The 6800-nt window shown below is 46.7% G+C and overlaps 1 pseudogene; it reads right to left on the bottom strand.

The window, feature by feature from the left end:
- Positions 1-2549: 2549 nt before the first annotated feature.
- Positions 2550-6361, bottom strand: LOC120674775 (annotated as a pseudogene).
- Between the last annotated feature and the right edge of the window lie 439 nt (positions 6362-6800).

Below are 6800 nucleotides of genomic sequence, written 5' to 3'. Positions count from 1 at the left end.
TTGTTTTAGGATTTAGGCATATGACTTAGGTGTATTTAGAATTTAGGTAAGATTTAGTTGTATTAGATGATTTTTTACACTATGTATTAGGATTTAGGTAGATTTGATTTAGGTGTATTAGATGATTTTTTACACTATGACTTAGGATTTACAATATTAGATAATATGTTTTTGTTGTCCATTTATACAGATAGACAATGGCAGACAGAGATAGAGATGTTGTATGGGAACATGGTGAAAATTTTTATCCCGGATGGCGATGCAACTATTGTCGTACGCAGAAAGGAGGAGGTGGTGCGACTAGATTCAGACAACATTTGGCTGGGCGCGGGGCGGAGGTGGTCCATTACAGGAATGTGCCACCAGATGTGCGGGAGTTCTTTCAGCGTGCCACCATATGGTTGATTGCAGGGGAGACTCAGTTCACACATGCTACTCAGGACACCGACCATGGAGCACCGCAATCGCAGAGGAGAACGGTTGGACCGACGGACTACGACACTCCACAGTACTCTTCTTCCTCCTAAAGCAATACTTGCAGTCTTTTCACTATCCCATACCTGACATCAGTATGCAGCCACCGACGAGATGGGTGTACGAATGGGAAGACTCTCATTTTTACACTATGTTAGTTCAGGAATGAGAGACAACATCGGTATGGATGGGCCAAACTTGGCAACACTACAAGGCTGAGCTGCTTAGAGTGCGAGATATCGCTGTGATGTCCACCGCCGAATACCAAACCGCGTCCCAAATGGGGGTCTTCTCATTCCTACGTTGAACTTTTATTGATATGTATTAGTGTATGCACGATTATGACTATGGTATTTGTATGCACGCTTATGACTACGGTATTTGTATGCACGCTTATTACTATTGTATTTGTATGCATGATTATATATTGTTGCTTTGGTGTGGTCTTTTACATTAATATGTGCATAGCTCATGCCAAAATTTTCATTTATTTCACACCTGGGAACCACTTCAAAACTGTCGGAATTTTTTGTTGAAACACCGGTAACCGGTCAAACCAGACTGGTAAACCGGTCAAACTGGTCGGTAAGCCAATCGGAACCGGTTGAACATGCGATTTTGAATTTGACCGGTTTTAACCGGTAACCGGTCAAACTGGTCCGGTAAACTGCTACCTGTGGGTGGTGGTTTGAGCCCACCGGTTGGTATAAAAAACCCTAGTAAGGAGGACTCGACTCAGCACAGGAACATACCGTGCGCAGGAGTTCGTTCCTCGATCTGATCTCGCCGTCGCCGCCACTGAGGTTGCATAGAATTTCTTTTTAATTATTAACTACTCCCTTTTGTTCTTTTTAAGTGTCGCTGTCGGTGTGCATGCCACAAATTTGACTCGATTTATTGAAAAAACGTACAACATTTGTATCTCCAAATAAATTATTAAAAAAATAGATTAAAAGATATATCTAATTATATTAATTATATATCATAAATATTAATATTTTTTATATTAAATTAATTAAAGTTATTTTTCGGTAAGTGAAAGCGATAGTTATTTAGGGACAGAGGGAGTAGGTCTGTCCTACGGTTAGTAAAAAAAAAGTTTCGGAGCAATACACAACCCACCTGCGACACATGGTATGTTCTGACTCATTGATATTCATATGCAACCAAAAAACTTTCAATACATACATGAATCATGGGAACCACGAGGTTGATTTTAGTATAATAGGTTTGGTTCCAACCAGCATAAAGATACAATATAAATGTAGTGCAATTAAACCTGCCATACTAAGAACAAATACCATCGCTACAACATACCAAGCTTTGGAGGAGAAAATCTGGTTCTTACCATGGAGAAAGATTCTCCTTGCAGATCAACTTGTCTTCCATGCCTGCAAATGGAACTGCAAAGAAAGATATATAAGCTATATGGTGAAGATTTACTCAGAACATGATAGTAGGCTTTTTTTCCAAAAAAGAAAGCATGATAGTAACCTTTGAAAATTGTGTTTTATTTTGAATTTGAGCAAAAGATGATAAAATAAAATATCTTGATCACTGAACTTAACTCTTAAATGCATTCAGTCTACAAACAGTGGCGGATCTAGAATCTCAATCTAGGGGGCTAATTTCTCCTCTTCTTCTTCCCTCCTCACTTTTTCTTCTTCCTCCTCTTCATTCATGGTTGAAAATTCTTGGGGGGGCTTTAGGGGGGGTGGCTCCATTGGATCATGGTTGAAAATTCTTGGGGGGGCTCCATTGGATCCATGGGGGTAGGGGGGCTCTAGCCCTGCCCCCACGTTGGATCCGCCCCTGTCTACAAAGCAAGATGACTAATATTATCTGAATATTTAGGAATCCAAAGATAGAATCAAATTTCAGATAATCGAAGAACACCATGCCAGTGTCACTACACCACAATCCCTGAACTACAATGTTTCATGCCAATGAAGGAAAAAATCAGCTATAGCACAGCTACAACTATTGTTGGTGTTCAGCTATCAATTATAGGCTCAAACATTAGCACTTGTTCAAACATTAGCACTTGGTATGAGAGATATGAGTTTGCCGACTGATCACCTGATATTCTGTAGGAAATTGAAAGCAAGATCTGCCAATGCACAATAGCAGATTAATCTTAAGAATTTTTTCTGGAAAACGAGTTGTAATATACCCACGTCCAATCATAGTCACAGGATTCGGGGTCGATGCCTCGTCCCTCGACCCGGGAACGTCGTTCCGATTCGAGGGTCGGGGTCAAAGAGGGTCAGTGTCCCATTCAAGGTTGGATCGTGTCCCGGTTTGAAAGGGGTCGCAGCCCCATTGCTAGCAGATTTAATTGGGATAAGGAGGTTAAGGATAGTGTATTGGTGTGGTTTTTGTTAGACAATGAGCTGAGTACGTGTAGCATGGTCTAAATGTACTCTTTTATATGTTTCTTATATGCTTGTGCAGATTAGTTTCTTGATTAGTAGCACATATATAGTTTTTGTCTTTATCGACCCGAAGATATCGACCCCGATGAATCAGGGTCGCGTCCCACATAATAATTTATCGTTCCATAGATGTATACCCCCTTCGTACCACAATTTTATAAAATGACGACCCTCGACCCCGTTCCTCGACCTGGTCGACCCAGGAACTTTGTGACTATGCGTCCAATGGATCTAACACAAAGATTCTTTTCAAGTCGTATTGGTGTGTGCTGCGGCATCACAAGGAGAGCAAAATCAATTGCCAGCTTTCCACTATGATAGGTGAGGGCACTTTTCCTTCCCTTCTTAATCCAAATCATGCAACTCCGATGACACATTTGGTGTAGTTCATAAATCACCACCTTTCTTAGGTGTGCAATAAACTCATGAACCTCGCCATTATGCTCCACAGTTGTACAGCCAGGTGTAGTTTGTATTCCTTTTTCCTGCATCAACTTCCTGAGTCCTGACTTCTGCTACCTTGTTCCAAATCCCCAACTGCTGCATATGTGTTCAACAATAGAACATACTCCCCAGCTTGTTGCGGTTTCAGTTCAATCAGATGACCTATCACACGCTCCCCAAGATCAATATGGCCATGGATTCAACAGGCACCAAGAAGAGTTCGCCAAATCGTGGCAGCTGGTGCAACCCTTATCTCCTTTGTCACAAGCTCGTAAGCCTCATCAAGCATGCCAGCACGACCGGTCAACAATGCACTCAGTAGTGACGAACATTTGGCTTCAATCAGTACTCACAGCGTGTCATATACTTGAAAACTTTCATCAACCAGCCCACTATGGCTACATGCAGAAAGCACGCCGGTAAAAGCCTGTTTATTCGGAGCAACATCTGACCTAATCATCTCCTCCAACACTAAGATAGAATCCTCCCCAAATCTATTCGCTGTCAAACCCGAGATCATCGCGCTCCACGAGACCACGGTCCTCGAGTCTCGTAGAACACCCGGTACGGCTTATCCACACACGCCAACCCTGCTCATCAGGAGGAACATCTGATCAAATCATCGCGATCAACGAGATGCACACCTTCAGCTCGGCAGCATAACCACGCTCCTCCGCATACGCCCACACCCGCAAACCAAAGTTGAGCGCGCCCAGAGTCATGCCCGCCTGGAGCAACAAGATGCAGGTGACATCATCCGGCTCTACTTCACTCTCCGTCCACGTGACCGCGTCCCGCACCCGCATTTCTTCGAACGGCTAGCTTGAGCGCGCGCCATCCCTGTCGCCGCCGTTCGCGTAGCACCTCATGAGCGAGGCGCCTGGAGGGCGTCGCGGAGGTGGCCCTCGGCGACGGCGTTGGCGTGGAGCTGGCGTGCGTGGGTCGCGCACGAGGAGGATGGCGAGCGTGAAGGCGTTCCCATGGCGGTCGAGCGCGCGCATTCGGCGGAGGAAGTGAAGCGCGTCCGCAGGGTCGAAGAGGGCTCGGAGGATGGAGTTGCACTGGAAGGTGGAGAGGAGGGAGGTTGTTGACGCTTGTTAACGATCAATTCCAAGCGTCAATTTAATTAGAAAATCTTTAGAGTTTAAATATAGAGAATTTGATGATTCTACCCTTAAGGCCAATATTGATTTTGCCCTCGTTTTTTTAACTTTGCTTTTTTACCCTCATTTTTTTTCAAACGAACCCTCCATCTACCCCTATTATATAACACCATTGGTATTGGTTAAAATAAACTGCAAAAAAAGAAAAAGAAAAAGAAAAGAAAAGACAGGCGGTCGGAAGGACAAAAGTGCCCCTGAGGGTTTTTCTCCTCGCTCGCATACTCTGTACGCATAGCAGCGTCCGGCGGCTCCGATCAAAAAAAAAAGAAAAACGCCAGGCTCCTCTTCTACAGTTTTGCGTCAACCGCCGCACAAGGCGCTGGGCCGCCGAGCCACGCCGCCCTCGAGCTCCGACCATGGCGGCGGCCCTCGAGCTCCGGCCATGGCGCGTGGCCCTCGAGCTCCTTCCTCTCCGCTGCTAGCTCGAATCGTGCTGGGATGAGCGCCGCCACCCCCGATTCTGCTCGCCGATTCCGGCCAGGGGATGAGTGCCGCGCGTCCAGGCGGCTGGATCCAGACGTCCCATTTCTCCTTACCCTCTCTCTCTCCGTCCAGGGCGGCGGCGGTCGGATCTGCGCACCGGCTGCTCCTCTGCCGGCCGGCTCGGTGCAATGGCTCAGCGGTGTGGCATGGGGGTGGGCAGCTGGTGGCGAGGGCGGCGGCCCAACTGCCACACCTGCACGACACGGCTCCTGCCGCCCGACTTCCACGCCTGGCGACCCGCGGGGCGCGGCTCCCTTCGAAAGGGGGGCGGGTTAGGGTTTCGGGTACCGGCGGCATTGCTGCTCCCGGCGGCGATCGGCGCTGCTCCAGGCAGCCTGCGGCCCCTCTATCATCGTCGTCCCCTCTTCTCGTCCTCTCATCCCGATTCGTGCATGGGGCATCACAAAGTGCTCCTCCTCCTGGCGACCGGCAGTGGTGCTCCGGGCGGCCAGCGGTGGTGCTCCCGCGCAGCGACCCCTCTCTCGTCGCCCTCCCCACCTCCCCCATCTTCCTCACCCCCAGGACAGCCACCATGGAAGAAAGAATGAAGGCGGCTGAAGGTTGAAGGAGAATCTGACGACTTGGGCCCACATGTCAATGAAGGTAGAGAGAGGGAAGCAGTAGGGGTAGACTTGTCCTTTTGCATAAAAGTTAACACCGTTAGGTGTACTTAACAGATGAGGGGTACACTCTCCCTTTGTTTTGAAAAAGTGAGGGTAAAAATGTAAAGTTTAAAAAAACGGAGGTAAAATCACCATTGTGGCTAAAAATGATGGTAGAAACACCAAAGCCCCTTAAATATATTACATGCATATTTGTCCTAAATAAAGCCAAAACCCACTATGCTCTTAGGAGCTTCAGTTCGACTGTACCAATACCAAGAATAGGCACAGCTGATCCATTTCCCATCAAGATGGAGGAAGTCCGCGCTCCCTGGTAAGAAGTAAACAAGGACATGCCAGAGCATACATGTATATTCGCTCCAGTATCAACCCACCAATCTGTAGAATGAAGTACTGAAAATACAACTAGAAAATTACCATACCAAGATCCACCGGCCTCACCACCGTCACCAATGGTGATGTTCACCTTCTTATTTGGCTTGCCATCATCTTAGTCCTTGCGGTAGTGGCAATTCTTCACAAGATGTCCTTCTTAGAAACACACATAACATGCTCTGATCTTCTCATCCTTCTCAGATTTCTTCTTGAAGTTAGTGGTTTTCTAAGGCTTTCCACCATAGTTCATCTTACCTGTTGCCTTACCCTTGTAAGCAGGCTTGTTCACTATGATGTTTGCACTTGCATTGCACCTTGGCATATGTTCCTGGGACATCCTTTGCCCTTGCCTTTTCTTCCACATCGAGGGCAATAATCAGATCCTCGATGGAGATATCCTCTCTTTTGTGTTTCAGGGTTGTAGCAAAATCCCTCCACGAAGCAGGGAGTTTGGCAATAATGCCCGCTGCCACAAACCTGGCAAAGGACAACCCAAACTTGCAATCTCCCCAACCAAGTAGCTGCGTCTCATGCGCCTGTGCAACTATCGACTTGCAGCATCAATGCTGAAGTCATAGAACTGCTCACAGGTGTAAAGTAAGGGACAACCTTTTGAGACCGCATATTTGCTCTCAAGTGCATCTCACAATTCTATGGGGTTTGTGTAATCCATGTACTGATTGTAGAGCTAATCTTATAGTAGGGATAAGATACATTCGAGTGTTTTATCACTCTCACCAAGAAAAGCCGCGGTCTACTCAACCGTGAATCTGGCAAAATCCCACCACAGTCCCATAGACATG

The sequence above is a fragment of the Panicum virgatum genome, chromosome 5N (assembly GCF_016808335.1).
Source record: "Panicum virgatum strain AP13 chromosome 5N, P.virgatum_v5, whole genome shotgun sequence".
NCBI classification, from domain to species: Eukaryota; Viridiplantae; Streptophyta; class Magnoliopsida; order Poales; family Poaceae; genus Panicum; species Panicum virgatum.
Note: the sequence above shows the minus strand (reverse complement) of the source record. Positions and strands in the feature narration are given on the sequence as shown.